The 25,000-nt window shown below is 43.1% G+C and overlaps 49 non-coding genes across 49 annotated transcripts; all 49 read left to right on the top strand.

Moving 5' to 3' along the window:
• Positions 1-588: 588 nt before the first annotated feature.
• On the top strand, positions 589-660 carry TRNAD-GUC (transfer RNA aspartic acid (anticodon GUC)). Its single transcript has one exon. It is a non-coding gene; the product is annotated as a tRNA-Asp (tRNA).
• A 126-nt stretch (positions 661-786) lies between these two features.
• On the top strand, positions 787-857 carry TRNAG-GCC (transfer RNA glycine (anticodon GCC)). Its single transcript has one exon. It is a non-coding gene; the product is annotated as a tRNA-Gly (tRNA).
• A 594-nt stretch (positions 858-1,451) lies between these two features.
• Positions 1,452-1,523, top strand: TRNAD-GUC (transfer RNA aspartic acid (anticodon GUC)). The gene has a single exon. It is a non-coding gene; the product is annotated as a tRNA-Asp (tRNA).
• Positions 1,524-1,649: 126 nt separating this feature from the next.
• On the top strand, positions 1,650-1,720 carry TRNAG-GCC (transfer RNA glycine (anticodon GCC)). Its single transcript has one exon. It is a non-coding gene; the product is annotated as a tRNA-Gly (tRNA).
• A 594-nt stretch (positions 1,721-2,314) lies between these two features.
• Positions 2,315-2,386, top strand: TRNAD-GUC (transfer RNA aspartic acid (anticodon GUC)). Its single transcript has one exon. It is a non-coding gene; the product is annotated as a tRNA-Asp (tRNA).
• A 126-nt stretch (positions 2,387-2,512) lies between these two features.
• On the top strand, positions 2,513-2,583 carry TRNAG-GCC (transfer RNA glycine (anticodon GCC)). The gene has a single exon. It is a non-coding gene; the product is annotated as a tRNA-Gly (tRNA).
• Positions 2,584-3,178: 595 nt separating this feature from the next.
• Positions 3,179-3,250, top strand: TRNAD-GUC (transfer RNA aspartic acid (anticodon GUC)). Its single transcript has one exon. It is a non-coding gene; the product is annotated as a tRNA-Asp (tRNA).
• Positions 3,251-3,376: 126 nt separating this feature from the next.
• Positions 3,377-3,447, top strand: TRNAG-GCC (transfer RNA glycine (anticodon GCC)). The gene has a single exon. It is a non-coding gene; the product is annotated as a tRNA-Gly (tRNA).
• A 594-nt stretch (positions 3,448-4,041) lies between these two features.
• TRNAD-GUC (transfer RNA aspartic acid (anticodon GUC)) lies at positions 4,042-4,113 on the top strand. Its single transcript has one exon. It is a non-coding gene; the product is annotated as a tRNA-Asp (tRNA).
• A 126-nt stretch (positions 4,114-4,239) lies between these two features.
• TRNAG-GCC (transfer RNA glycine (anticodon GCC)) lies at positions 4,240-4,310 on the top strand. The gene has a single exon. It is a non-coding gene; the product is annotated as a tRNA-Gly (tRNA).
• Positions 4,311-4,904: 594 nt separating this feature from the next.
• On the top strand, positions 4,905-4,976 carry TRNAD-GUC (transfer RNA aspartic acid (anticodon GUC)). Its single transcript has one exon. It is a non-coding gene; the product is annotated as a tRNA-Asp (tRNA).
• Positions 4,977-5,102: 126 nt separating this feature from the next.
• Positions 5,103-5,173, top strand: TRNAG-GCC (transfer RNA glycine (anticodon GCC)). Its single transcript has one exon. It is a non-coding gene; the product is annotated as a tRNA-Gly (tRNA).
• A 595-nt stretch (positions 5,174-5,768) lies between these two features.
• On the top strand, positions 5,769-5,840 carry TRNAD-GUC (transfer RNA aspartic acid (anticodon GUC)). Its single transcript has one exon. It is a non-coding gene; the product is annotated as a tRNA-Asp (tRNA).
• Positions 5,841-5,966: 126 nt separating this feature from the next.
• Positions 5,967-6,037, top strand: TRNAG-GCC (transfer RNA glycine (anticodon GCC)). Its single transcript has one exon. It is a non-coding gene; the product is annotated as a tRNA-Gly (tRNA).
• A 595-nt stretch (positions 6,038-6,632) lies between these two features.
• On the top strand, positions 6,633-6,704 carry TRNAD-GUC (transfer RNA aspartic acid (anticodon GUC)). The gene has a single exon. It is a non-coding gene; the product is annotated as a tRNA-Asp (tRNA).
• Positions 6,705-6,830: 126 nt separating this feature from the next.
• TRNAG-GCC (transfer RNA glycine (anticodon GCC)) lies at positions 6,831-6,901 on the top strand. The gene has a single exon. It is a non-coding gene; the product is annotated as a tRNA-Gly (tRNA).
• Positions 6,902-7,496: 595 nt separating this feature from the next.
• TRNAD-GUC (transfer RNA aspartic acid (anticodon GUC)) lies at positions 7,497-7,568 on the top strand. Its single transcript has one exon. It is a non-coding gene; the product is annotated as a tRNA-Asp (tRNA).
• Positions 7,569-7,694: 126 nt separating this feature from the next.
• TRNAG-GCC (transfer RNA glycine (anticodon GCC)) lies at positions 7,695-7,765 on the top strand. Its single transcript has one exon. It is a non-coding gene; the product is annotated as a tRNA-Gly (tRNA).
• A 595-nt stretch (positions 7,766-8,360) lies between these two features.
• On the top strand, positions 8,361-8,432 carry TRNAD-GUC (transfer RNA aspartic acid (anticodon GUC)). Its single transcript has one exon. It is a non-coding gene; the product is annotated as a tRNA-Asp (tRNA).
• A 126-nt stretch (positions 8,433-8,558) lies between these two features.
• TRNAG-GCC (transfer RNA glycine (anticodon GCC)) lies at positions 8,559-8,629 on the top strand. The gene has a single exon. It is a non-coding gene; the product is annotated as a tRNA-Gly (tRNA).
• Positions 8,630-12,254: 3,625 nt separating this feature from the next.
• On the top strand, positions 12,255-12,326 carry TRNAD-GUC (transfer RNA aspartic acid (anticodon GUC)). The gene has a single exon. It is a non-coding gene; the product is annotated as a tRNA-Asp (tRNA).
• Positions 12,327-12,452: 126 nt separating this feature from the next.
• On the top strand, positions 12,453-12,523 carry TRNAG-GCC (transfer RNA glycine (anticodon GCC)). The gene has a single exon. It is a non-coding gene; the product is annotated as a tRNA-Gly (tRNA).
• Positions 12,524-13,118: 595 nt separating this feature from the next.
• TRNAD-GUC (transfer RNA aspartic acid (anticodon GUC)) lies at positions 13,119-13,190 on the top strand. Its single transcript has one exon. It is a non-coding gene; the product is annotated as a tRNA-Asp (tRNA).
• A 126-nt stretch (positions 13,191-13,316) lies between these two features.
• TRNAG-GCC (transfer RNA glycine (anticodon GCC)) lies at positions 13,317-13,387 on the top strand. The gene has a single exon. It is a non-coding gene; the product is annotated as a tRNA-Gly (tRNA).
• A 595-nt stretch (positions 13,388-13,982) lies between these two features.
• TRNAD-GUC (transfer RNA aspartic acid (anticodon GUC)) lies at positions 13,983-14,054 on the top strand. The gene has a single exon. It is a non-coding gene; the product is annotated as a tRNA-Asp (tRNA).
• Positions 14,055-14,180: 126 nt separating this feature from the next.
• TRNAG-GCC (transfer RNA glycine (anticodon GCC)) lies at positions 14,181-14,251 on the top strand. The gene has a single exon. It is a non-coding gene; the product is annotated as a tRNA-Gly (tRNA).
• A 595-nt stretch (positions 14,252-14,846) lies between these two features.
• On the top strand, positions 14,847-14,918 carry TRNAD-GUC (transfer RNA aspartic acid (anticodon GUC)). Its single transcript has one exon. It is a non-coding gene; the product is annotated as a tRNA-Asp (tRNA).
• Positions 14,919-15,044: 126 nt separating this feature from the next.
• On the top strand, positions 15,045-15,115 carry TRNAG-GCC (transfer RNA glycine (anticodon GCC)). The gene has a single exon. It is a non-coding gene; the product is annotated as a tRNA-Gly (tRNA).
• A 595-nt stretch (positions 15,116-15,710) lies between these two features.
• TRNAD-GUC (transfer RNA aspartic acid (anticodon GUC)) lies at positions 15,711-15,782 on the top strand. Its single transcript has one exon. It is a non-coding gene; the product is annotated as a tRNA-Asp (tRNA).
• Positions 15,783-15,908: 126 nt separating this feature from the next.
• TRNAG-GCC (transfer RNA glycine (anticodon GCC)) lies at positions 15,909-15,979 on the top strand. Its single transcript has one exon. It is a non-coding gene; the product is annotated as a tRNA-Gly (tRNA).
• Positions 15,980-16,574: 595 nt separating this feature from the next.
• TRNAD-GUC (transfer RNA aspartic acid (anticodon GUC)) lies at positions 16,575-16,646 on the top strand. The gene has a single exon. It is a non-coding gene; the product is annotated as a tRNA-Asp (tRNA).
• Positions 16,647-16,772: 126 nt separating this feature from the next.
• Positions 16,773-16,843, top strand: TRNAG-GCC (transfer RNA glycine (anticodon GCC)). The gene has a single exon. It is a non-coding gene; the product is annotated as a tRNA-Gly (tRNA).
• Positions 16,844-17,437: 594 nt separating this feature from the next.
• On the top strand, positions 17,438-17,509 carry TRNAD-GUC (transfer RNA aspartic acid (anticodon GUC)). The gene has a single exon. It is a non-coding gene; the product is annotated as a tRNA-Asp (tRNA).
• A 126-nt stretch (positions 17,510-17,635) lies between these two features.
• On the top strand, positions 17,636-17,706 carry TRNAG-GCC (transfer RNA glycine (anticodon GCC)). The gene has a single exon. It is a non-coding gene; the product is annotated as a tRNA-Gly (tRNA).
• A 793-nt stretch (positions 17,707-18,499) lies between these two features.
• TRNAG-GCC (transfer RNA glycine (anticodon GCC)) lies at positions 18,500-18,570 on the top strand. The gene has a single exon. It is a non-coding gene; the product is annotated as a tRNA-Gly (tRNA).
• Positions 18,571-19,165: 595 nt separating this feature from the next.
• Positions 19,166-19,237, top strand: TRNAD-GUC (transfer RNA aspartic acid (anticodon GUC)). The gene has a single exon. It is a non-coding gene; the product is annotated as a tRNA-Asp (tRNA).
• A 126-nt stretch (positions 19,238-19,363) lies between these two features.
• TRNAG-GCC (transfer RNA glycine (anticodon GCC)) lies at positions 19,364-19,434 on the top strand. Its single transcript has one exon. It is a non-coding gene; the product is annotated as a tRNA-Gly (tRNA).
• A 595-nt stretch (positions 19,435-20,029) lies between these two features.
• TRNAD-GUC (transfer RNA aspartic acid (anticodon GUC)) lies at positions 20,030-20,101 on the top strand. The gene has a single exon. It is a non-coding gene; the product is annotated as a tRNA-Asp (tRNA).
• A 126-nt stretch (positions 20,102-20,227) lies between these two features.
• On the top strand, positions 20,228-20,298 carry TRNAG-GCC (transfer RNA glycine (anticodon GCC)). The gene has a single exon. It is a non-coding gene; the product is annotated as a tRNA-Gly (tRNA).
• Positions 20,299-20,893: 595 nt separating this feature from the next.
• Positions 20,894-20,965, top strand: TRNAD-GUC (transfer RNA aspartic acid (anticodon GUC)). The gene has a single exon. It is a non-coding gene; the product is annotated as a tRNA-Asp (tRNA).
• Positions 20,966-21,091: 126 nt separating this feature from the next.
• TRNAG-GCC (transfer RNA glycine (anticodon GCC)) lies at positions 21,092-21,162 on the top strand. The gene has a single exon. It is a non-coding gene; the product is annotated as a tRNA-Gly (tRNA).
• Positions 21,163-21,757: 595 nt separating this feature from the next.
• On the top strand, positions 21,758-21,829 carry TRNAD-GUC (transfer RNA aspartic acid (anticodon GUC)). The gene has a single exon. It is a non-coding gene; the product is annotated as a tRNA-Asp (tRNA).
• Positions 21,830-21,955: 126 nt separating this feature from the next.
• On the top strand, positions 21,956-22,026 carry TRNAG-GCC (transfer RNA glycine (anticodon GCC)). Its single transcript has one exon. It is a non-coding gene; the product is annotated as a tRNA-Gly (tRNA).
• A 595-nt stretch (positions 22,027-22,621) lies between these two features.
• Positions 22,622-22,693, top strand: TRNAD-GUC (transfer RNA aspartic acid (anticodon GUC)). Its single transcript has one exon. It is a non-coding gene; the product is annotated as a tRNA-Asp (tRNA).
• A 126-nt stretch (positions 22,694-22,819) lies between these two features.
• On the top strand, positions 22,820-22,890 carry TRNAG-GCC (transfer RNA glycine (anticodon GCC)). Its single transcript has one exon. It is a non-coding gene; the product is annotated as a tRNA-Gly (tRNA).
• A 595-nt stretch (positions 22,891-23,485) lies between these two features.
• On the top strand, positions 23,486-23,557 carry TRNAD-GUC (transfer RNA aspartic acid (anticodon GUC)). Its single transcript has one exon. It is a non-coding gene; the product is annotated as a tRNA-Asp (tRNA).
• A 126-nt stretch (positions 23,558-23,683) lies between these two features.
• TRNAG-GCC (transfer RNA glycine (anticodon GCC)) lies at positions 23,684-23,754 on the top strand. Its single transcript has one exon. It is a non-coding gene; the product is annotated as a tRNA-Gly (tRNA).
• A 595-nt stretch (positions 23,755-24,349) lies between these two features.
• Positions 24,350-24,421, top strand: TRNAD-GUC (transfer RNA aspartic acid (anticodon GUC)). Its single transcript has one exon. It is a non-coding gene; the product is annotated as a tRNA-Asp (tRNA).
• Positions 24,422-24,547: 126 nt separating this feature from the next.
• TRNAG-GCC (transfer RNA glycine (anticodon GCC)) lies at positions 24,548-24,618 on the top strand. The gene has a single exon. It is a non-coding gene; the product is annotated as a tRNA-Gly (tRNA).
• Positions 24,619-25,000: the final 382 nt, after the last annotated feature.

Genomic DNA, 25,000 nt, shown 5'->3' with positions numbered 1-25,000 from the left:
TTTGTTCATTCCAGAGAAGAGGAGATTCCTTTGAGACGCAGTCGTCAATCGTAGGGCAGAAGTCGATGACTTTCATTTTAAGTTTCAATTACGGAACTGTCGGTGTCCCGTCTTCTCCCCCTCAGCAGAAATGTAGAGACAGTCAGATGACGGACGTAAAATGCTAACGGAAATTTCCCGGAACTTTAGATAATAATTTCGGTTCAGGGGCGTTTTACCTTCCGAGAAAGTTTCTGCCAAGAAGAAGTCTTGAACCCACGACCTTCCGTTCAGCAATCAAACACAAGTCTTCAACACAACGCTGCTCATGCTTGTTTTATGCTATCCTTTCGAGAGACGAAGCACATGCATATCTCTATCAGTGGGTGGAAAGTATTATGTATTTTCTCGAGTTTTGAGAATATCTGGGACATATTTGGAAAATGTCTTGACGGCCACTTGCTTTTCATGCCTCGAAAATAGTTTATTTTTTTCTTCTTCCTAGTTTGTAGTTCGTTAGTGGGAGTTTTATTTTCGTTTCAATTTAAGTTTAATTTTTAATGTTTAAGCCATCGCAATGTCAATATTTTGAAAAGTTTCCGCAAGCAGTCCTCGGTAGTATAGTGGTGAGTATCCCCGCCTGTCACGCGGGAGACCGGGGTTCGATTCCCCGCCGGGGAGGGCAAAACTTTTTTGTGGAAACAAAGTTATAGCAATTGTCACCGTGAGACAATGCTCCTTTGGTACTTTTCCGAGGTGAAAGTGTTCTTCAGGATGATGTTATAATAAGTGCTACTGAAAGAATTAGCATCGGTGGTTCAGTGGTAGAATGCTCGCCTGCCACGCGGGCGGCCCGGGTTCGATTCCCGGCCGATGCAATGGAATTTTGTTCATTCCAGAGAAGAGGAGATTCCTTTGAGACGCAGTCGTCAATCGTAGGGCAGAAGTCGATGACTTTCATTTTAAGTTTCAATTACGGAACTGTCGGTGTCCCGTCTTCTCCCCCTCAGCAGAAATGTAGAGACAGTCAGATGACGGACGTAAAATGCTAACGGAAATTTCCCGGAACTTTAGATAATAATTTCGGTTCAGGGGCGTTTTACCTTCCGAGAAAGTTTCTGCCAAGAAGAAGTCTTGAACCCACGACCTTCCGTTCAGCAATCAAACACAAGTCTTCAACACAACGCTGCTCATGCTTGTTTTATGCTATCCTTTCGAGAGACGAAGCACATGCATATCTCTATCAGTGGGTGGAAAGTATTATGTATTTTCTCGAGTTTTGAGAATATCTGGGACATATTTGGAAAATGTCTTGACGGCCACTTGCTTTTCATGCCTCGAAAATAGTTTATTTTTTCTTCTTCCTAGTTTGTAGTTCGTTAGTGGGAGTTTTATTTTCGTTTCAATTTAAGTTTAATTTTTAATGTTTAAGCCATCGCAATGTCAATATTTTGAAAAGTTTCCGCAAGCAGTCCTCGGTAGTATAGTGGTGAGTATCCCCGCCTGTCACGCGGGAAACCGGGGTTCGATTCCCCGCCGGGGAGGGCAAAACTTTTTTGTGGAAACAAAGTTATAGCAATTGTCACCGTGAGACAATGCTCCTTTGGTACTTTTCCGAGGTGAAAGTGTTCTTCAGGATGATGTTATAATAAGTGCTACTGAAAGAATTAGCATCGGTGGTTCAGTGGTAGAATGCTCGCCTGCCACGCGGGCGGCCCGGGTTCGATTCCCGGCCGATGCAATGGAATTTTGTTCATTCCAGAGAAGAGGAGATTCCTTTGAGACGCAGTCGTCAATCGTAGAGCAGAAGTCGATGACTTTCAATTTAAGTTTCAATTACGGAACTGTCTGTGTCCCGTCTTCTCCCCCTCAGCAGAAATGTAGAGACAGTCAGATGACGGACGTAAAATGCTAACGGAAATTTCCCGGAACTTTAGATAATAATTTCGGTTCAGGGGCGTTTTACCTTCCGAGAAAGTTTCTGCCAAGAAGAAGTCTTGAACCCACGACCTTCCGTTCAGCAATCAAACACAAGTCTTCAACACAACGCTGCTCATGCTTGTTTTATGCTATCCTTTCGAGAGACGAAGCACATGCATATCTCTATCAGTGGGTGGAAAGTATTATGTATTTTCTCGAGTTTTGAGAATATCTGGGACATATTTGGAAAATGTCTTGACGGCCACTTGCTTTTCATGCCTCGAAAATAGTTTATTTTTTCTTCTTCCTAGTTTGTAGTTCGTTAGTGGGAGTTTTATTTTCGTTTCAATTTAAGTTTAATTTTTAATGTTTAAGCCATCGCAATGTCAATATTTTGAAAAGTTTCCGCAAGCAGTCCTCGGTAGTATAGTGGTGAGTATCCCCGCCTGTCACGCGGGAGACCGGGGTTCGATTCCCCGCCGGGGAGGGCAAAACTTTTTTGTGGAAACAAAGTTATAGCAATTGTCACCGTGAGACAATGCTCCTTTGGTACTTTTCCGAGGTGAAAGTGTTCTTCAGGATGATGTTATAATAAGTGCTACTGAAAGAATTAGCATCGGTGGTTCAGTGGTAGAATGCTCGCCTGCCACGCGGGCGGCCCGGGTTCGATTCCCGGCCGATGCAATGGAATTTTGTTCATTCCAGAGAAGAGGAGATTCCTTTGAGACGCAGTCGTCAATCGTAGGGCAGAAGTCGATGACTTTCATTTTAAGTTTCAATTACGGAACTGTCGGTGTCCCGTATTCTCCCCCTCAGCAGAAATGTAGAGACAGTCAGATGACGGACGTAAAATGCTAACGGAAATTTCCCGGAACTTTAGATAATAATTTCGGTTCAGGGGCGTTTTACCTTCCGAGAAAGTTTCTGCCAAGAAGAAGTCTTGAACCCACGACCTTCCGTTCAGCAATCAAACACAAGTCTTCAACACAACGCTGCTCATGCTTGTTTTATGCTATCCTTTCGAGAGACGAAGCACATGCATATCTCTATCAGTGGGTGGAAAGTATTATGTATTTTCTCGAGTTTTGAGAATATCTGGGACATATTTGGAAAATGTCTTGACGGCCACTTGCTTTTCATGCCTCGAAAATAGTTTATTTTTTTCTTCTTCCTAGTTTGTAGTTCGTTAGTGGGAGTTTTATTTTCGTTTCAATTTAAGTTTAATTTTTAATGTTTAAGCCATCGCAATGTCAATATTTTGAAAAGTTTCCGCAAGCAGTCCTCGGTAGTATAGTGGTGAGTATCCCCGCCTGTCACGCGGGAGACCGGGGTTCGATTCCCCGCCGGGGAGGGCAAAACTTTTTTGTGGAAACAAAGTTATAGCAATTGTCACCGTGAGACAATGCTCCTTTGGTACTTTTCCGAGGTGAAAGTGTTCTTCAGGATGATGTTATAATAAGTGCTACTGAAAGAATTAGCATCGGTGGTTCAGTGGTAGAATGCTCGCCTGCCACGCGGGCGGCCCGGGTTCGATTCCCGGCCGATGCAATGGAATTTTGTTCATTCCAGAGAAGAGGAGATTCCTTTGAGACGCAGTCGTCAATCGTAGGGCAGAAGTCGATGACTTTCATTTTAAGTTTCAATTACGGAACTGTCGGTGTCCCGTCTTCTCCCCCTCAGCAGAAATGTAGAGACAGTCAGATGACGGACGTAAAATGCTAACGGAAATTTCCCGGAACTTTAGATAATAATTTCGGTTCAGGGGCGTTTTACCTTCCGAGAAAGTTTCTGCCAAGAAGAAGTCTTGAACCCACGACCTTCCGTTCAGCAATCAAACACAAGTCTTCAACACAACGCTGCTCATGCTTGTTTTATGCTATCCTTTCGAGAGACGAAGCACATGCATATCTCTATCAGTGGGTGGAAAGTATTATGTATTTTCTCGAGTTTTGAGAATATCTGGGACATATTTGGAAAATGTCTTGACGGCCACTTGCTTTTCATGCCTCGAAAATAGTTTATTTTTTCTTCTTCCTAGTTTGTAGTTCGTTAGTGGGAGTTTTATTTTCGTTTCAATTTAAGTTTAATTTTTAATGTTTAAGCCATCGCAATGTCAATATTTTGAAAAGTTTCCGCAAGCAGTCCTCGGTAGTATAGTGGTGAGTATCCCCGCCTGTCACGCGGGAAACCGGGGTTCGATTCCCCGCCGGGGAGGGCAAAACTTTTTTGTGGAAACAAAGTTATAGCAATTGTCACCGTGAGACAATGCTCCTTTGGTACTTTTCCGAGGTGAAAGTGTTCTTCAGGATGATGTTATAATAAGTGCTACTGAAAGAATTAGCATCGGTGGTTCAGTGGTAGAATGCTCGCCTGCCACGCGGGCGGCCCGGGTTCGATTCCCGGCCGATGCAATGGAATTTTGTTCATTCCAGAGAAGAGGAGATTCCTTTGAGACGCAGTCGTCAATCGTAGAGCAGAAGTCGATGACTTTCAATTTAAGTTTCAATTACGGAACTGTCTGTGTCCCGTCTTCTCCCCCTCAGCAGAAATGTAGAGACAGTCAGATGACGGACGTAAAATGCTAACGGAAATTTCCCGGAACTTTAGATAATAATTTCGGTTCAGGGGCGTTTTACCTTCCGAGAAAGTTTCTGCCAAGAAGAAGTCTTGAACCCACGACCTTCCGTTCAGCAATCAAACACAAGTCTTCAACACAACGCTGCTCATGCTTGTTTTATGCTATCCTTTCGAGAGACGAAGCACATGCATATCTCTATCAGTGGGTGGAAAGTATTATGTATTTTCTCGAGTTTTGAGAATATCTGGGACATATTTGGAAAATGTCTTGACGGCCACTTGCTTTTCATGCCTCGAAAATAGTTTATTTTTTCTTCTTCCTAGTTTGTAGTTCGTTAGTGGGAGTTTTATTTTCGTTTCAATTTAAGTTTAATTTTTAATGTTTAAGCCATCGCAATGTCAATATTTTGAAAAGTTTCCGCAAGCAGTCCTCGGTAGTATAGTGGTGAGTATCCCCGCCTGTCACGCGGGAGACCGGGGTTCGATTCCCCGCCGGGGAGGGCAAAACTTTTTTGTGGAAACAAAGTTATAGCAATTGTCACCGTGAGACAATGCTCCTTTGGTACTTTTCCGAGGTGAAAGTGTTCTTCAGGATGATGTTATAATAAGTGCTACTGAAAGAATTAGCATCGGTGGTTCAGTGGTAGAATGCTCGCCTGCCACGCGGGCGGCCCGGGTTCGATTCCCGGCCGATGCAATGGAATTTTGTTCATTCCAGAGAAGAGGAGATTCCTTTGAGACGCAGTCGTCAATCGTAGGGCAGAAGTCGATGACTTTCATTTTAAGTTTCAATTACGGAACTGTCGGTGTCCCGTATTCTCCCCCTCAGCAGAAATGTAGAGACAGTCAGATGACGGACGTAAAATGCTAACGGAAATTTCCCGGAACTTTAGATAATAATTTCGGTTCAGGGGCGTTTTACCTTCCGAGAAAGTTTCTGCCAAGAAGAAGTCTTGAACCCACGACCTTCCGTTCAGCAATCAAACACAAGTCTTCAACACAACGCTGCTCATGCTTGTTTTATGCTATCCTTTCGAGAGACGAAGCACATGCATATCTCTATCAGTGGGTGGAAAGTATTATGTATTTTCTCGAGTTTTGAGAATATCTGGGACATATTTGGAAAATGTCTTGACGGCCACTTGCTTTTCATGCCTCGAAAATAGTTTATTTTTTTCTTCTTCCTAGTTTGTAGTTCGTTAGTGGGAGTTTTATTTTCGTTTCAATTTAAGTTTAATTTTTAATGTTTAAGCCATCGCAATGTCAATATTTTGAAAAGTTTCCGCAAGCAGTCCTCGGTAGTATAGTGGTGAGTATCCCCGCCTGTCACGCGGGAGACCGGGGTTCGATTCCCCGCCGGGGAGGGCAAAACTTTTTTGTGGAAACAAAGTTATAGCAATTGTCACCGTGAGACAATGCTCCTTTGGTACTTTTCCGAGGTGAAAGTGTTCTTCAGGATGATGTTATAATAAGTGCTACTGAAAGAATTAGCATCGGTGGTTCAGTGGTAGAATGCTCGCCTGCCACGCGGGCGGCCCGGGTTCGATTCCCGGCCGATGCAATGGAATTTTGTTAATTCCAGAGAAGAGGAGATTCCTTTGAGACGCAGTCGTCAATCGTAGGGCAGAAGTCGATGACTTTCATTTTAAGTTTCAATTACGGAACTGTCGGTGTCCCGTCTTCTCCCCCTCAGCAGAAATGTAGAGACAGTCAGATGACGGACGTAAAATGCTAACGGAAATTTCCCGGAACTTTAGATAATAATTTCGGTTCAGGGGCGTTTTACCTTCCGAGAAAGTTTCTGCCAAGAAGAAGTCTTGAACCCACGACCTTCCGTTCAGCAATCAAACACAAGTCTTCAACACAACGCTGCTCATGCTTGTTTTATGCTATCCTTTCGAGAGACGAAGCACATGCATATCTCTATCAGTGGGTGGAAAGTATTATGTATTTTCTCGAGTTTTGAGAATATCTGGGACATATTTGGAAAATGTCTTGACGGCCACTTGCTTTTCATGCCTCGAAAATAGTTTATTTTTTTCTTCTTCCTAGTTTGTAGTTCGTTAGAGGGAGTTTTATTTTCGTTTCAATTTAAGTTTAATTTTTAATGTTTAAGCCATCGCAATGTCAATATTTTGAAAAGTTTCCGCAAGCAGTCCTCGGTAGTATAGTGGTGAGTATCCCCGCCTGTCACGCGGGAGACCGGGGTTCGATTCCCCGCCGGGGAGGGCAAAACTTTTTTGTGGAAACAAAGTTATAGCAATTGTCACCGTGAGACAATGCTCCTTTGGTACTTTTCCGAGGTGAAAGTGTTCTTCAGGATGATGTTATAATAAGTGCTACTGAAAGAATTAGCATCGGTGGTTCAGTGGTAGAATGCTCGCCTGCCACGCGGGCGGCCCGGGTTCGATTCCCGGCCGATGCAATGGAATTTTGTTCATTCCAGAGAAGAGGAGATTCCTTTGAGACGCAGTCGTCAATCGTAGGGCAGAAGTCGATGACTTTCATTTTAAGTTTCAATTACGGAACTGTCGGTGTCCCGTCTTCTCCCCCTCAGCAGAAATGTAGAGACAGTCAGATGACGGACGTAAAATGCTAACGGAAATTTCCCGGAACTTTAGATAATAATTTCGGTTCAGGGGCGTTTTACCTTCCGAGAAAGTTTCTGCCAAGAAGAAGTCTTGAACCCACGACCTTCCGTTCAGCAATCAAACACAAGTCTTCAACACAACGCTGCTCATGCTTGTTTTATGCTATCCTTTCGAGAGACGAAGCACATGCATATCTCTATCAGTGGGTGGAAAGTATTATGTATTTTCTCGAGTTTTGAGAATATCTGGGACATATTTGGAAAATGTCTTGACGGCCACTTGCTTTTCATGCCTCGAAAATAGTTTATTTTTTTCTTCTTCCTAGTTTGTAGTTCGTTAGTGGGAGTTTTATTTTCGTTTCAATTTAAGTTTAATTTTTAATGTTTAAGCCATCGCAATGTCAATATTTTGAAAAGTTTCCGCAAGCAGTCCTCGGTAGTATAGTGGTGAGTATCCCCGCCTGTCACGCGGGAGACCGGGGTTCGATTCCCCGCCGGGGAGGGCAAAACTTTTTTGTGGAAACAAAGTTATAGCAATTGTCACCGTGAGACAATGCTCCTTTGGTACTTTTCCGAGGTGAAAGTGTTCTTCAGGATGATGTTATAATAAGTGCTACTGAAAGAATTAGCATCGGTGGTTCAGTGGTTGAATGCTCGCCTGCCACGCGGGCGGCCCGGGTTCGATTCCCGGCCGATGCAATGGAATTTTGTTCATTCCAGAGAAGAAGAGATTCCTTTGAGACGCAGTCGTCAATCGTAGAGCAGAAGTCGAAGACTTTCATTTTAAGTTTCAATTACGGAACTGTCGGTGTCCCGTCTTCTCCCCCTCTGCAGAAATGTAGAGACAGTCAGATGACGGACGTAAAATGCTAACGGAAATTTCCCGGAACTTTAGATAATAATTTCGGTTCAGGGGCGTTTTACCTTCCGAGAAAGTTTCTGCCAAGAAGAAGTCTTGAACCCACGACCTTCCGTTCAGCAATCAAACACAAGTCTTCAACACAACGCTGCTCATGCTTGTTTTATGCTATCCTTTCGAGAGACGAAGCACATGCATATCTGTATCAGTGGGTGGAAAGTATTATGTATTTTCTCGAGTTTTGAGAATATCTGGGACATATTTGGAAAATGTCTTGACGGCCACTTGCTTTTCATGCCTCGAAAATAGTTTATTTTTTTCTTCTTCCTAGTTTGTAGTTCGTTAGTGAGAGTTTTATTTTCGTTTCAATCTAAGTTTAATTTTTAATGTTTAAGCCATCGCAATGTCAATATTTTGAAAAGTTTCCGCAAGCAGTCCTCGGTAGTATAGTGGTGAGTATCCCCGCCTGTCACGCGGGAGACCGGGGTTCGATTCCCCGCCGGGGAGGGCAGAACTTTTTTGTGGAAACAAAGTTATAGCAATTGTCACCGTGAGACAATGCTCCTTTGGTACTTTTCCGAGGTGAAAGTGTTCTTCAGGATGATGTTATAATAAGTGCTACTGAAAGAATTAGCATCGGTGGTTCAGTGGTAGAATGCTCGACTGCCACGCGGGCGGCCCGGGTTCGATTCCCGGCTGATGCAATGGAATTTTGTTCATTCCAGAGAAGAAGAGATTCCTTTGAGACGCAGTCGTCAATCGTAGAGCAGAAGTCGATGACTTTCATTTTAAGTTTCAATTACGGAACTGTCGGTGTCCCGTCTTCTCCCCCTCTGCAGAAATGTAGAGACAGTCAGATGTCGGACGTAAAATGCTAACGGAAATTTCCCGGAACTTTAGATAATAATTTCGGTTCAGGGGTGTTTTACCTTCCGAGAAAGTTTCTGCCAAGAAGAAGTCTTGAACCCACGACCTTCCGTTCAGCAATCAAACACAAGTCTTCAACACAACGCTGCTCATGCTTGTTTTATGCTATCCTTTCGAGAGACGAAGCACATGCATATCTCTATCAGTGGGTGGAAAGTATTATTTATTTATTTATTTATTTATTTGAGAAAATTTCAGATACAGCACAGGTGGCCATTTTACACTGAAATTGTCAACAATGAGAAAGCAATAATTATAATAAGCATAAAAATAAAAAATAAAATAAAATAAAATAAATAATTAAAAATAAATAAGAAATAATTAAGAGTAACAAATCAACATAAAAGTGAATAGCAAATGAAAAAAAAATAAGTAAGAGATGGCACTATGTGATATTAATTACAAGTATTTCTTCTGATAGAAGACCGAAAGGCAAACTCGGAGGAAAATATATCAATACTTGAGGGGAGATCATTGTATTGTGCTGCAAGTCTATAAAAGAGAGATCTTTTTTGAATTTCTAGTCTAGGTTTTTTAGTATAAAATAACCTTGTATTGCGAGTTGTGCGCATAGGTACTCTAAAGTGGAATTCCTCAAGGAGTGTGTTGCAGCGGATTTTGCCATTCACAATTTTGTATAAGTAACTGAAATCATTCTGCAAACGTCGCTGATAAGCAGTTTGTAAGTTTAGAAAAGACAAGAGATGCGGAGATGAAAAATTGCGTAATGAGGGAACCCTGTGACGGACTATAGCTAGGAAGAAGTGAAAGACTGAATCGAATCTGGAGAGGTGAGTGGGACATGCCATGGACCAGACGGGAGAGCAGTATTCTATTATTGGGGAGATGAATGATGTGAAGTACAAAGTGAGGGCTGAGATGTCACTAATTTCAGTGAAACGGTAGAGTAAACCTAAGAGACGCATGGCCTTTTTTGTGGTGCATAAAATATGTTCCTCAAATGTGAGCTTTTGGTCGAAAACAATGCCTAGGTCTTTGTGAGAGGATACTGCTTTGATGTTATTGCCAGAGATGGAGTAAGATGACTTTAACAGATTCTTCTTGAGAGAGATAGTGAGAGTAGTACACTTGTCAGAATGTAATGTAAGGTCCCATGTCTGGCACCAGGAAGTAAATGTTGCTATGTCATTCTGAAGAAGATGAGTATCGTCGGAAGTGGAGATTTCCCTGAAAATTTTACAGTCATCTGCGAAAAGAAGGTAATTGCTAGAGGGAGCTGTGAGATGGTCGGCAAGGTCATCGACGAATAATATAAACAAGAGAGGTCCTAGAACACTACCCTGTGGAACTCCAGAGAGGACAGGAAGAAAGTTAGAAACAGTTCCAGGAAGAACAACACGTTGTTGGCGATCGCTAAGGTAGTCTGTGAGAAGGGTGAGAAATTTGCCATGAATGTTGAATCTATTGCATAATTTGTGAATCAGAAGACGATGACTAACAGTATCAAAGGCTTTGGCCAGATCAAAGTATATTACATCTAATTGTGAATTATTTGAAATGCATTCCATAGCATGTGAGAGTAAAACAGACAGGTTTGTAAGACAGGAGCTACCAGGAAGAAAACCATGTTGCTTAGAGCTTAAGTACGGAGAAACAAATTTGTACAGTCTATCTTTGATTACTTTTTCACAGATGATGGACAGAGGAGAGAGTAAGGAGATTGGTCTGTAAGATGAAACAAAATTTTTGTTAACACTTTTGTGAATCGGTGTGATGTTAGCTTGTTTCCAAGCGTGAGGAAAGATGCCTTCCGAAAAACATCTGTTCAAGAGAATGGAGAGGGGATAGCACAGGGATTGCACAGTTTTCCTGAGGAACATGGTGTTGATATCGTCCGGTCCTAGGGCACGGTGAACTGAAAGAGACGACAATAGATCCTTCACCTCATCGGGTGTAGTGACAAGCGTTGTTAGGGAGGAGGAACAGACTGGTCTTACATTTGGCAACGCTGCAAGGGAAGACGGGGGGCAGAAGTTACCATGAAAGTAAGCGTTGAAGAGTTCTGCCCTTCGGTCCCCTATCGCACTTTCACTATCATGCATAATTTCAGCTGGAATCCTACTGTTATTTCTCCTTGAGTTTATTAGATTAAAAAAGTTATGTATTTTCTCGAGTTTTGAGAATATCTGGGACATATTTGGAAAATGTCTTGACGGCCACTTGCTTTTCATGCCTCGAAAATAGTTTATTTTTTTCTTCTTCCTAGTTTGTAGTTCGTTAGTGGGAGTTTTATTTTCGTTTCAATTTAAGTTTAATTTTTAATGTTTAAGCCATCGCAATGTCAATATTTTGAAAAGTTTCCGCAAGCAGTCCTCGGTAGTATAGTGGTGAGTATCCCCGCGTGTCACGCGGGAGACCGTGGTTCGATTCCCCGCCGGGGAGGGCAAAACTTTTTTGTGGAAACAAAGTTATAGCAATTGTCACCGTGAGACAATGCTCCTTTGGTACTTTTCCGAGGTGAAAGTGTTCTTCAGGATGATGTTATAATAAGTGCTACTGAAAGAATTAGCATCGGTGGTTCAGTCAGTCGACCTCTGTGGCGAAGTGGTTAGCAGAGCGCGCTACAAAGCCAGGGGTTCCAGGTTCGAGTCCCAGGTAAGGCATGGGTATTTGTCATTGTCTGTCCTGAAAAAGTCCTGTAATAGAAATGTGAATGAAATGATATGAGTGAATGTGATGGGGGAAGCTTCCGCTTAGGGGGCTTTCCTTTTAAAAAGAAAGAAAAAGAAAGTGGTAGAATGCTCGCCTGCCACGCGGGCGGCCCGGGTTCGATTCCCGGCCGATGCAATGGAATTTTGTTCATTCCAGAGAAGAAGAGATTCCTTTGAGACGCAGTCGTCAATCGTAGAGCAGAAGTCGATGACTTTCATTTTAAGTTTCAATTACGGAACTGTCGGTGTCCCGTCTTCTCCCCCTCTGCAGAAATGTAGAGACAGTCAGATGACGGACGTAAAATGCTAACGGAAATTTCCCGGAACTTTAGATAATAATTTCGGTTCAGGGGCGTTTTACCTTCCGAGAAAGTTTCTGCCAAGAAGAAGTCTTGAACCCACGACCTTCCGTTCAGCAATCAAACACAAGTCTTCAACACAACGCTGCTCATGCTTGTTTTATGCTATCCTTTCGAGAGACGAAGCACATGCATATCTCTATCAGTGGGTGGAAAGTATTATGTATTTTCTCGAGTTTTGAGAATATCTGGGACATATTTGGAAAATGTCTTGACGGCCACTTGCTTTTCATGCCTCGAAAATAGTTTATTTTTTCTTCTTCCTAGTTTGTAGTTCGTTAGTGGGAGTTTTATTTTCGTTTCAATTTAAGTTTAATTTTTAATGTTTAAGCCATCGCAATGTCAATATTTTGAAAAGTTTCCGCAAGTAGTCCTCGGTAATATAGTGGCGAGTATCCCCGCCTGTCACGCGGGAGACCGGGGTTCGATTCCCCGCCGGGGAGGGCAAAACTTTTTTGTGGAAACAAAGTTATAGCAATTGTCACCGTGAGACAATGCTCCTTTGGTACTTTTCCGAGGTGAAAGTGTTCTTCAGGATGATGTTATAATAAGTGCTACTGAAAGAATTATCATCGGTGGTTCAGTGGTAGAATGCTCGCCTGCCACGCGGGCGGCCCGGGTTCGATTCCCGGCCGATGCAATGGAATTTTGTTCATTCCAGAGAAGAGGAGATTCCTTTGAGACGCAGTCGTCAATCGTAGGGCAGAAGTCGATGACTTTCATTTTAAGTTTCAATTACGGAACTGTCGGTGTCCCGTCTTCTCCCCCTCTGCAGAAATGAAGAGACAGTCAGATGACGGACGTAAAATGCTAACGGAAATTTCCCGGAACTTTAGATAATAATTTCGGTTCAGGGGCGTTTTACCTTCCGAGAAAGTTTCTGCCAAGAAGAAGTCTTGAACCCACGACCTTCCGTTCAGCAATCAAACACAAATCTTCAACACAACGCTGCTCATGCTTGTTTTATGCTATCCTTTCGAGAGACGAAGCACATGCATATCTCTATCAGTGGGTGGAAAGTATTATGTATTTTCTCGAGTTTTGAGAATATCTGGGACATATTTGGAAAATGTCTTGACGGCCACTTGCTTTTCATGCCTCGAAAATAGTTTATTTTTTTCTTCTTCCTAGTTTGTAGTTCGTTAGTGGGAGTTTTATTTTCGTTTCAATTTAAGTTTAATTTTTAATGTTTAAGCCATCGCAATGTCAATATTTTGAAAAGTTTCCGCAAGTAGTCCTCGGTAGTATAGTGGCGAGTATCCCCGCCTGTCACGCGGGAGACCGGGGTTCGATTCCCCGCCGGGGAGGGCAAAACTTTTTTGTGGAAACAAAGTTATAGCAATTGTCACCGTGAGACAATGCTCCTTTGGTACTTTTCCGAGGTGAAAGTGTTCTTCAGGATGATGTTATAATAAGTGCTACTGAAAGAATTATCATCGGTGGTTCAGTGGTAGAATGCTCGCCTGCCACGCGGGCGGCCCGGGTTCGATTCCCGGCCGATGCAATGGAATTTTGTTCATTCCAGAGAAGAGGAGATTCCTTTGAGACGCAGTCGTCAATCGTAGGGCAGAAGTCGATGACTTTCATTTTAAGTTTCAATTACAGAACTGTCGGTGTCCCGTCTTCTCCCCCTCTGCAGAAATGTAGAGACAGTCAGATGACGGACGTAAAATGCTAACGGAAATTTCCCGGAACTTTAGATAATAATTTCGGTTCAGGGGCGTTTTACCTTCCGAGAAAGTTTCTGCCAAGAAGAAGTCTTGAACCCACGACCTTCCGTTCAGCAATCAAACACAAATCTTCAACACAACGCTGCTCATGCTTGTTTTATGCTATCCTTTCGAGAGACGAAGCACATGCATATCTCTATCAGTGGGTGGAAAGTATTATGTATTTTCTCGAGTTTTGAGAATATCTGGGACATATTTGGAAAATGTCTTGACGGCCACTTGCTTTTCATGCCTCGAAAATAGTTTATTTTTTTCTTCTTCCTAGTTTGTAGTTCGTTAGTGGGAGTTTTATTTTCGTTTCAATTTAAGTTTAATTTTTAATGTTTAAGCCATCGCAATGTCAATATTTTGAAAAGTTTCCGCAAGTAGTCCTCGGTAGTATAGTGGCGAGTATCCCCGCCTGTCACGCGGGAGACCGGGGTTCGATTCCCCGCCGGGGAGGGCAAAACTTTTTTGTGGAAACAAAGTTATAGCAATTGTCACCGTGAGACAATGCTCCTTTGGTACTTTTCCGAGGTGAAAGTGTTCTTCAGGATGATGTTATAATAAGTGCTACTGAAAGAATTAGCATCGGTGGTTCAGTGGTAGAATGCTCGCCTGCCACGCGGGCGGCCCGGGTTCGATTCCCGGCCGATGAAATGGAATTTTGTTCATTCCAGAGAAGAGGAGATTTCTTTGAGACGCAGTCGTCAATCGTAGAGCAGAAGTCGATGACTTTCATTTTAAGTTTCAATTACGGAACTGTCGGTGTCCCGTATTCTCCCCCTCTGCAGAAATGTAGAGACAGTCAGATGACGGACGTAAAATGCTAACGGAAATTTCCCGGAACTTTAGATAATAATTTCGGTTCAGGGGCGTTTTACCTTCCGAGAAAGTTTCTGCCAAGAAGAAGTCTTGAACCCACGACCTTCCGTTCAGCAATCAAACACAAGTCTTCAACACAACGCTGCTCATGCTTGTTTTATGCTATCCTTTCGAGAGACGAAGCACATGCATATCTCTATCAGTGGGTGGAAAGTATTATGTATTTTCTCGAGTTTTGAGAATATCTGGGACATATTTGGAAAATGTCTTGATGGCCACTTGCTTTTCATGCCTCGAAAATAGTTTATTTTTTTCTTCTTCCTAGTTTGTAGTTCGTTAGTGGGAGTTTTATTTTCGTTTCAATTTAAGTTTAATTTTTAATGTTTAAGCCATCGCAATGTCAATATTTTGAAAAGTTTCCGCAAGCAGTCCTCGGTAGTATAGTGGTGAGTATCCCCGCCTGTCACGCGGGAGACCGGGCTTCGATTCCCCGCCGGGGAGGGCAAAACTTTTTTGTGGAAACAAAGTTATAGCAATTGTCACCGTGAGACAATGCTCCTTTGGTACTTTTCCGAGGTGAAAGTGTTCTTCAGGATGATGTTATAATAAGTGCTACTGAAAGAATTAGCATCGGTGGTTCAGTGGTAGAATGCTCGCCTGCCACGCGGGCGGCCTGGGTTCGATTCCCGGCCGATGCAATGGAATTTTGTTCATTCCAGAGAAGAGGAGATTCCTTTGAGACGCAGTCGTCAATCGTAGAGCAGAAGTCGATGACTTTCATTTTAAGTTTCAATTACGGAACTGTCGGTGTCCCGTCTTCTCCCCCTCAGCAGAAATGTAGAGACAGTCAGATGACGGACGTAAAATGCTAACGGAAATTTCCCGGAACTTTAGATAATAATTTCGGTTCAGGGGCGTTTTACCTTCCGAGAAAGTTTCTGCCAAGAAGAAGTCTTGAACCCACGACCTTCCGTTCAGCAATCAAACACAAGTCTTCAACACAACGCTGCTCATGCTTGTTTTATGCTATCCTTTCGAGAGAAGAAGCACATGCATATCTCTATCAGTGGGTGGAAAGTATTATGTATTTTCTCGAGTTTTGAGAATATCTGGGACATATTTGGAAAATGTCTTGACGGCCACTTGCTTTTCATGCCTCGAAAATAGTTTATATTTTTCTTCTTCCTAGTTTGTAGTTCGTTAGTGGGAGTTTTATTTTCGTTTCAATTTAAGTTTAATTTTTAATGTTTAAGCCATCGCAATGTCAATATTTTGAAAAGTTTCCGCAAGCAGTCCTCGGTAGTATAGTGGTGAGTATCCCCGCGTGTCACGCGGGAGACCGGGGTTCGATTCCCCGCCGGGGAGGGCAAAACTTTTTTGTGGAAACAAAGTTATAGCAATTGTCACCGTGAGACAATGCTCCTTTGGTACTTTTCCGAGGTGAAAGTGTTCTTCAGGATGATGTTATAATAAGTGCTACTGAAAGAATTAGCATCGGTGGTTCAGTGGTAGAATGCTCGCCTGCCACGCGGGCGGCCCGGGTTCGATTCCCGGCCGATGCAATGGAATTTTGTTCATTCCAGAGAAGAGGAGATTCCTTTGAGACGCAGTCGTCAATCGTAGAGCAGAAGTCCATGACTTTCATTTTAAGTTTCAATTACGGAACTGTCGGTGTCCCGTCTTCTCCCCCTCTGCAGAAATGTAGAGACAGTCAGATGACGGACGTAAAATGCTAACGGAAATTTCCCGGAACTTTAGATAATAATTTCGGTTCAGGTGCGTTTTACCTTCCGAGAAAGTTTCTGCCAAGAAGAAGTCTTGAACCCACGACCTTCCGTTCAGCAATCAAACACAAGTCTTCAACACAACGCTGCTCATGCTTGTTTTATGCTATCCTTTCGAGAGACGAAGCACATGCATATCTCTATCAGTGGGTGGAAAGTATTATGTATTTTCTCGAGTTTTGAGAATATCTGGGACATATTTGGAAAATGTCTTGACGGCCACTTGCTTTTCATGCCTCGAAAATAGTTTATTTTTTTCTTCTTCCTAGTTTGTAGTTCGTTAGTGGGAGTTTTATTTTCGTTTCAATTTAAGTTTAATTTTTAATGTTTAAGCCATCGCAATGTCAATATTTTGAAAAGTTTCCGCAAGCAGTCCTCGGTAGTATAGTGGTGAGTATCCCCGCGTGTCACGCGGGAGACCGGGGTTCGATTCCCCGCCGGGGAGGGCAAAACTTTTTTGTGGAAACAAAGTTATAGCAATTGTCACCGTGAGACAATGCTCCTTTGGTACTTTTCCGAGGTGAAAGTGTTCTTCAGGATGATGTTATAATAAGTGCTACTGAAAGAATTAGCATCGGTGGTTCAGTGGTAGAATGCTCGCCTGCCACGCGGGCGGCCCGGGTTCGATTCCCGGCCGATGCAATGGAATTTTGTTCATTCCAGAGAAGAGGAGATTCCTTTGAGACGCAGTCGTCAATCGTAGGGCAGAAGTCGATGACTTTCATTTTAAGTTTCAATTACGGAACTGTCGGTGTCCCGTCTTCTCCCCCTCAGCAGAAATGTAGAGACAGTCAGATGACGGACGTAAAATGCTAACGGAAATTTCCCGGAACTTTAGATAATAATTTCGGTTCAGGGGCGTTTTACCTTCCGAGAAAGTTTCTGCCAAGAAGAAGTCTTGAACCCACGACCTTCCGTTCAGCAATCAAACACAAGTCTTCAACACAACGCTGCTCATGCTTGTTTTATGCTATCCTTTCGAGAGAAGAAGCACATGCATATCTCTATCAGTGGGTGGAAAGTATTATGTATTTTCTCGAGTTTTGAGAATATCTGGGACATATTTGGAAAATGTCTTGACGCCACTTGCTTTTCATGCCTCGAAAATAGTTTATTTTTTTCTTCTTCCTAGTTTGTAGTTCGTTAGTGGGAGTTTTATTTTCGTTTCAATTTAAGTTTAATTTTTAATGTTTAAGCCATCGCAATGTCAATATTTTGAAAAGTTCCCGCAAGCAGTCCTCGGTAGTATAGTGGTGAGTATCCCCGCCTGTCACGCGGGAGACCGGGGTTCGATTCCCCGCCGGGGAGGGGAAAACTTTTTTGTGGAAACAAAGTTATAGCAATTGTCACCGTGAGACAATGCTCCTTTGGTACTTTTCCGAGGTGAAAGTGTTCTTCAGGATGATGTTATAATAAGTGCTACTGAAAGAATTAGCATCGGTGGTTCAGTGGTAGAATGCTCGCCTGCCACGCGGGCTGCCCGGGTTCGATTCCCGGCCGATGCAATGGAATTTTGTTCATTCCAGAGAAGAGGAGATTCCTTTGAGACGCAGTCGTCAATCGTAGAGCAGAAGTCGATGACTTTCATTTTAAGTTTCAATTACGGAACTGTCGGTGTCCCGTCTTCTCCCCCTCTGCAGAAATGTAGAGACAGTCAGATGACGGACGTAAAATGCTAACGGAAATTTCCCGGAACTTTAGATAATAATTTCGGTTCAGGTGCGTTTTACCTTCCGAGAAAGTTTCTGCCAAGAAGAAGTCTTGAACCCACGACCTTCCGTTCAGCAATCAAACACAAGTCTTCAACACAACGCTGCTCATGCTTGTTTTATGCTATCCTTTCGAGAGACGAAGCACATGCATATCTCTATCAGTGGGTGGAAAGTATTATGTATTTTCTCGAGTTTTGAGAATATCTGGGACATATTTGGAAAATGTCTTGACGGCCACTTGCTTTTCATGCCTCGAAAATAGTTTATTTTTTTCTTCTTCCTAGTTTGTAGTTCGTTAGTGGGAGTTTTATTTTCGTTTCAATTTAAGTTTAATTTTTAATGTTTAAGCCATCGCAATGTCAATATTTTGAAAAGTTTCCGCAAGCAGTCCTCGGTAGTATAGTGGTGAGTATCCCCGCGTGTCACGCGGGAGACCGGGGTTCGATTCCCCACCGGGGAGGGCAAAACTTTTTTGTGGAAACAAAGTTATAGCAATTGTCACCGTGAGACAATGCTCCTTTGGTACTTTTCCGAGGTGAAAGTGTTCTTCAGGATGATGTTATAATAAGTGCTACTGAAAGAATTAGCATCGGTGGTTCAGTGGTAGAATGCTCGCCTGCCACGCGGGCGGCCCGGGTTCGATTCCCGGCCGATGCAATGGAATTTTGTTCATTCCAGAGAAGAGGAGATTCCTTTGAGACGCAGTCGTCAATCGTAGGGCAGAAGTCGATGACTTTCATTTTAAGTTTCAATTACGGAACTGTCGGTGTCCCGTCTTCTCCCCCTCAGCAGAAATGTAGAGACAGTCAGATGACGGACGTAAAATGCTAACGGAAATTTCCCGGAACTTTAGATAATAATTTCGGTTCAGGGGCGTTTTACCTTCCGAGAAAGTTTCTGCCAAGAAGAAGTCTTGAACCCACGACCTTCCGTTCAGCAATCAAACACAAGTCTTCAACACAACGCTGCTCATGCTTGTTTTATGCTATCCTTTCGAGAGACGAAGCACATGCATATCTCTATCAGTGGGTGGAAAGTATTATGTATTTTCTCGAGTTTTGAGAATATCTGGGACATATTTGGAAAATGTCTTGACGGCCACTTGCTTTTCATGCCTCGAAAATAGTTTATTTTTTTCTTCTTCCTAGTTTGTAGTTCGTTAGTGGGAGTTTTATTTTCGTTTCAATTTAAGTTTAATTTTTAATGTTTAAGCCATCGCAATGTCAATATTTTGAAAAGTTTCCGCAAGCAGTCCTCGGTAGTATAGTGGTGAGTATCCCCGCCTGTCACGCGGGAGACCGGGGTTCGATTCCCCGCCGGGGAGGGCAAAACTTTTTTGTGGAAACAAAGTTATAGCAATTGTCACCGTGAGACAATGCTCCTTTGGTACTTTTCCGAGGTGAAAGTGTTCTTCAGGATGATGTTATAATAAGTGCTACTGAAAGAATTAGCATCGGTGGTTCAGTGGTAGAATGCTCGCCTGCCACGCGGGCGGCCCGGGTTCGATTCCCGGCCGATGCAATGGAATTTTGTTCATTCCAGAGAAGAGGAGATTCCTTTGAGACGCAGTCGTCAATCGTAGGGCAGAAGTCGATGACTTTCATTTTAAGTTTCAATTACGGAACTGTCGGTGTCCCGTCTTCTCCCCCTCAGCAGAAATGTAGAGACAGTCAGATGACGGACGTAAAATGCTAACGGAAATTTCCCGGAACTTTAGATAATAATTTCGGTTCAGGGGCGTTTTACCTTCCGAGAAAGTTTCTGCCAAGAAGAAGTCTTGAACCCACGACCTTCCGTTCAGCAATCAAACACAAGTCTTCAACACAACGCTGCTCATGCTTGTTTTATGCTATCCTTTCGAGAGACGAAGCACATGCATATCTCTATCAGTGGGTGGAAAGTATTATGTATTTTCTCGAGTTTTGAGAATATCTGGGACATATTTGGAAAATGTCTTGACGGCCACTTGCTTTTCATGCCTCGAAAATAGTTTATTTTTTTCTTCTTCCTAGTTTGTAGTTCGTTAGTGGGAGTTTTATTTTCGTTTCAATTTAAGTTTAATTTTTAATGTTTAAGCCATCGCAATGTCAATATTTTGAAAAGTTTCCGCAAGCAGTCCTCGGTAGTATAGTGGTGAGTATCCCCGCCTGTCACGCGGGAGACCGGGGTTCGATTCCCCGCCGGGGAGGGCAAAACTTTTTTGTGGAAACAAAGTTATAGCAATTGTCACCGTGAGACAATGCTCCTTTGGTACTTTTCCGAGGTGAAAGTGTTCTTCAGGATGATGTTATAATAAGTGCTACTGAAAGAATTAGCATCGGTGGTTCAGTGGTAGAATGCTCGCCTGCCACGCGGGCGGCCCGGGTTCGATTCCCGGCCGATGCAATGGAATTTTGTTCATTCCAGAGAAGAGGAGATTCCTTTGAGACGCAGTCGTCAATCGTAGGGCAGAAGTCGATGACTTTCATTTTAAGTTTCAATTACGGAACTGTCGGTGTCCCGTCTTCTCCCCCTCAGCAGAAATGTAGAGACAGTCAGATGACGGACGTAAAATGCTAACGGAAATTTCCCGGAACTTTAGATAATAATTTCGGTTCAGGGGCGTTTTACCTTCCGAGAAAGTTTCTGCCAAGAAGAAGTCTTGAACCCACGACCTTCCGTTCAGCAATCAAACACAAGTCTTCAACACAACGCTGCTCATGCTTGTTTTATGCTATCCTTTCGAGAGACGAAGCACATGCATATCTCTATCAGTGGGTGGAAAGTATTATGTATTTTCTCGAGTTTTGAGAATATCTGGGACATATTTGGAAAATGTCTTGACGGCCACTTGCTTTTCATGCCTCGAAAATAGTTTATTTTTTTCTTCTTCCTAGTTTGTAGTTCGTTAGTGGGAGTTTTATTTTCGTTTCAATTTAAGTTTAATTTTTAATGTTTAAGCCATCGCAATGTCAATATTTTGAAAAGTTTCCGCAAGCAGTCCTCGGTAGTATAGTGGTGAGTATCCCCGCCTGTCACGCGGGAGACCGGGGTTCGATTCCCCGCCGGGGAGGACAAAACTTTTTTGTGGAAACAAAGTTATAGCAATTGTCACCGTGAGACAATGCTCCTTTGGTACTTTTCCGAGGTGAAAGTGTTCTTCAGGATGATGTTATAATAAGTGCTACTGAAAGAATTAGCATCGGTGGTTCAGTGGTAGAATGCTCGCCTGCCACGCGGGCGGCCCGGGTTCGATTCCCGGCCGATGCAATGGAATTTTGTTCATTCCAGAGAAGAGGAGATTCCTTTGAGACGCAGTCGTCAATCGTAGGGCAGAAGTCGATGACTTTCAATTTAAGTTTCAATTACGGAACTGTCGGTGTCCCGTCTTCTCCCCCTCAGCAGAAATGTAGAGACAGTCAGATGACGGACGTAAAATGCTAACGGAAATTTCCCGGAACTTTAGATAATAATTTCGGTTCAGGGGCGTTTTACCTTCCGAGAAAGTTTCTGCCAAGAAGAAGTCTTGAACCCACGACCTTCCGTTCAGCAATCAAACACAAGTCTTCAACACAACGCTGCTCATGCTTGTTTTATGCTATCCTTTCGAGAGACGAAGCACATGCATATCTCTATCAGTGGGTGGAAAGTATTATGTATTTTCTCGAGTTTTGAGAATATCTGGGACATATTTGGAAAATGTCTTGACGGCCACTTGCTTTTCATGCCTCGAAAATAGTTTATTTTTTTCTTCTTCCTAGTTTGTAGTTCGTTAGTGGGAGTTTTATTTTCGTTTCAATTTAAGTTTAATTTTTAATGTTTAAGCCATCGCAATGTCAATATTTTGAAAAGTTTCCGCAAGCAGTCCTCGGTAGTATAGTGGTGAGTATCCCCGCCTGTCACGCGGGAGACCGGGGTTCGATTCCCCGCCGGGGAGGGCAAAACTTTTTTGTGGAAACAAAGTTATAGCAATTGTCACCGTGAGACAATGCTCCTTTGGTACTTTTCCGAGGTGAAAGTGTTCTTCAGGATGATGTTATAATAAGTGCTACTGAAAGAATTAGCATCGGTGGTTCAGTGGTAGAATGCTCGCCTGCCACGCGGGCGGCCCGGGTTCGATTCCCGGCCGATGCAATGGAATTTTGTTCATTCCAGAGAAGAGGAGATTCCTTTGAGACGCAGTCGTCAATCGTAGGGCAGAAGTCGATGACTTTCATTTTAAGTTTCAATTACGGAACTGTCGGTGTCCCGTCTTCTCCCCCTCAGCAGAAATGTAGAGACAGTCAGATGACGGACGTAAAATGCTAACGGAAATTTCCCGGAACTTTAGATAATAATTTCGGTTCAGGGGCGTTTTACCTTCCGAGAAAGTTTCTGCCAAGAAGAAGTCTTGAACCCACGACCTTCCGTTCAGCAATCAAACACAAGTCTTCAACACAACGCTGCTCATGCTTGTTTTATGCTATCCTTTCGAGAGACGAAGCACATGCATATCTCTATCAGTGGGTGGAAAGTATTATGTATTTTCTCGAGTTTTGAGAATATCTGGGACATATTTGGAAAATGTCTTGACGGCCACTTGCTTTTCATGCCTCGAAAATAGTTTATTTTTTTCTTCTTCCTAGTTTGTAGTTCGTTAGTGGGAGTTTTATTTTCGTTTCAATTTAAGTTTAATTTTTAATGTTTAAGCCATCGCAATGTCAATATTTTGAAAAGTTTCCGCAAGCAGTCCTCGGTAGTATAGTGGTGAGTATCCCCGCCTGTCACGCGGGAGACCGGGGTTCGATTCCCCGCCGGGGAGGGCAAAACTTTTTTGTGGAAACAAAGTTATAGCAATTGTCACCGTGAGACAATGCTCCTTTGGTACTTTTCCGAGGTGAAAGTGTTCTTCAGGATGATGTTATAATAAGTGCTACTGAAAGAATTAGCACCGGTGGTTCAGTGGTAGAATGCTCGCCTGCCACGCGGGCGGCCCGGGTTCGATTCCCGGCCGATGCAATGGAATTTTGTTCATTCCAGAGAAGAGGAGATTCCTTTGAGACGCAGTCGTCAATCGTAGAGCAGAAGTCGATGACTTTCATTTTAAGTTTCAATTACGGAACTGTCTGTGTCCCGTCTTCTCCCCCTCAGCAGAAATGTAGAGACAGTCAGATGACGGACGTAAAATGCTAACGGAAATTTCCCGGAACTTTAGATAATAATTTCGGTTCAGGGGCGTTTTACCTTCCGAGAAAGTTTCTGCCAAGAAGAAGTCTTGAACCCACGACCTTCCGTTCAGCAATCAAACACAAGTCTTCAACACAACGCTGCTCATGCTTGTTTTATGCTATCCTTTCGAGAGACGAAGCACATGCATATCTCTATCAGTGGGTGGAAAGTATTATGTATTTTCTCGAGTTTTGAGAATATCTGGGACATATTTGGAAAATGTCTTGACGGCCACTTGCTTTTCATGCCTCGAAAATAGTTTATTTTTTTCTTCTTCCTAGTTTGTATTTCGTTAGAGGGAGTTTTATTTTCGTTTCAATTTAAGTTTAATTTTTAATGTTTAAGCCATCGCAATGTCAATATTTTGAAAAGTTTCCGCAAGCAGTCCTCGGTAGTATAGTGGTGAGTATCCCCGCCTGTCACGCGGGAGACCGGGGTTCGATTCCCCGCCGGGGAGGGCAAAACTTTTTTGTGGAAACAAAGTTATAGCAATTGTCACCGTGAGACAATGCTCCTTTGGTACTTTTCCGAGGTGAAAGTGTTCTTCAGGATGATGTTATAATAAGTGCTACTGAAAGAATTAGCATCGGTGGTTCAGTGGTAGAATGCTCGCCTGCCACGCGGGCGGCCCGGGTTCGATTCCCGGCCGATGCAATGGAATTTTGTTCATTCCAGAGAAGAGGAGATTCCTTTGAGACGCAGTCGTCAATCGTAGGGCAGAAGTCGATGACTTTCATTTTAAGTTTCAATTACGGAACTGTCGGTGTCCCGTCTTCTCCCCCTCAGCAGAAATGTAGAGACAGTCAGATGACGGACGTAAAATGCTAACGGAAATTTCCCGGAACTTTAGATAATAATTTCGGTTCAGGGGCGTTTTACCTTCCGAGAAAGTTTCTGCCAAGAAGAAGTCTTGAACCCACGACCTTCCGTTCAGCAATCAAACACAAGTCTTCAACACAACGCTGCTCATGCTTGTTTTATGCTATCCTTTCGAGAGACGAAGCACATGCATATCTCTATCAGTGGGTGGAAAGTATTATGTATTTTCTCGAGTTTTGAGAATATCTGGGACATATTTGGAAAATGTCTTGACGGCCACTTGCTTTTCATGCCTCGAAAATAGTTTATTTTTTTCTTCTTCCTAGTTTGTAGTTCGTTAGTGGGAGTTTTATTTTCGTTTCAATTTAAGTTTAATTTTTAATGTTTAAGCCATCGCAATGTCAATATTTTGAAAAGTTTCCGCAAGCAGTCCTCGGTAGTATAGTGGTGAGTATCCCCGCCTGTCACGCGGGAGACCGGGGTTCGATTCCCCGCCGGGGAGGGCAAAACTTTTTTGTGGAAAGAAAGTTATAGCAATTGTCACCGTGAGACAATGCTCCTTTGGTACTTTTCCGAGGTGAAAGTGTTCTTCAGGATGATGTTATAATAAGTGCTACTGAAAGAATTAGCACCGGTGGTTCAGTGGTAGAATGCTCGCCTGCCACGCGGGCGGCCCGGGTTCGATTCCCGGCCGATGCAATGGAATTTTGTTCATTCCAGAGAAGAGGAGATTCCTTTGAGACGCAGTCGTCAATCGTAGAGCAGAAGTCGATGACTTTCATTTTAAGTTTCAATTACGGAACTGTCTGTGTCCCGTCTTCTCCCCCTCAGCAGAAATGTAGAGACAGTCAGATGACGGACGTAAAATGCTAACGGAAATTTCCCGGAACTTTAGATAATAATTTCGGTTCAGGGGCGTTTTACCTTCCGAGAAAGTTTCTGCCAAGAAGAAGTCTTGAACCCACGACCTTCCGTTCAGCAATCAAACACAAGTCTTCAACACAACGCTGCTCATGCTTGTTTTATGCTATCCTTTCGAGAGACGAAGCACATGCATATCTCTATCAGTGGGTGGAAAGTA

Source organism: Lepisma saccharinum, chromosome 25, assembly GCF_977018435.1.
Source record: "Lepisma saccharinum chromosome 25, izLepSacc3.1, whole genome shotgun sequence".
Lineage (NCBI taxonomy): Eukaryota > Metazoa > Arthropoda > Insecta > Zygentoma > Lepismatidae > Lepisma > Lepisma saccharinum.
The sequence above is the reverse complement of the archived record's forward strand: the minus strand, read 5'-3'. Positions and strand labels throughout refer to the sequence as shown.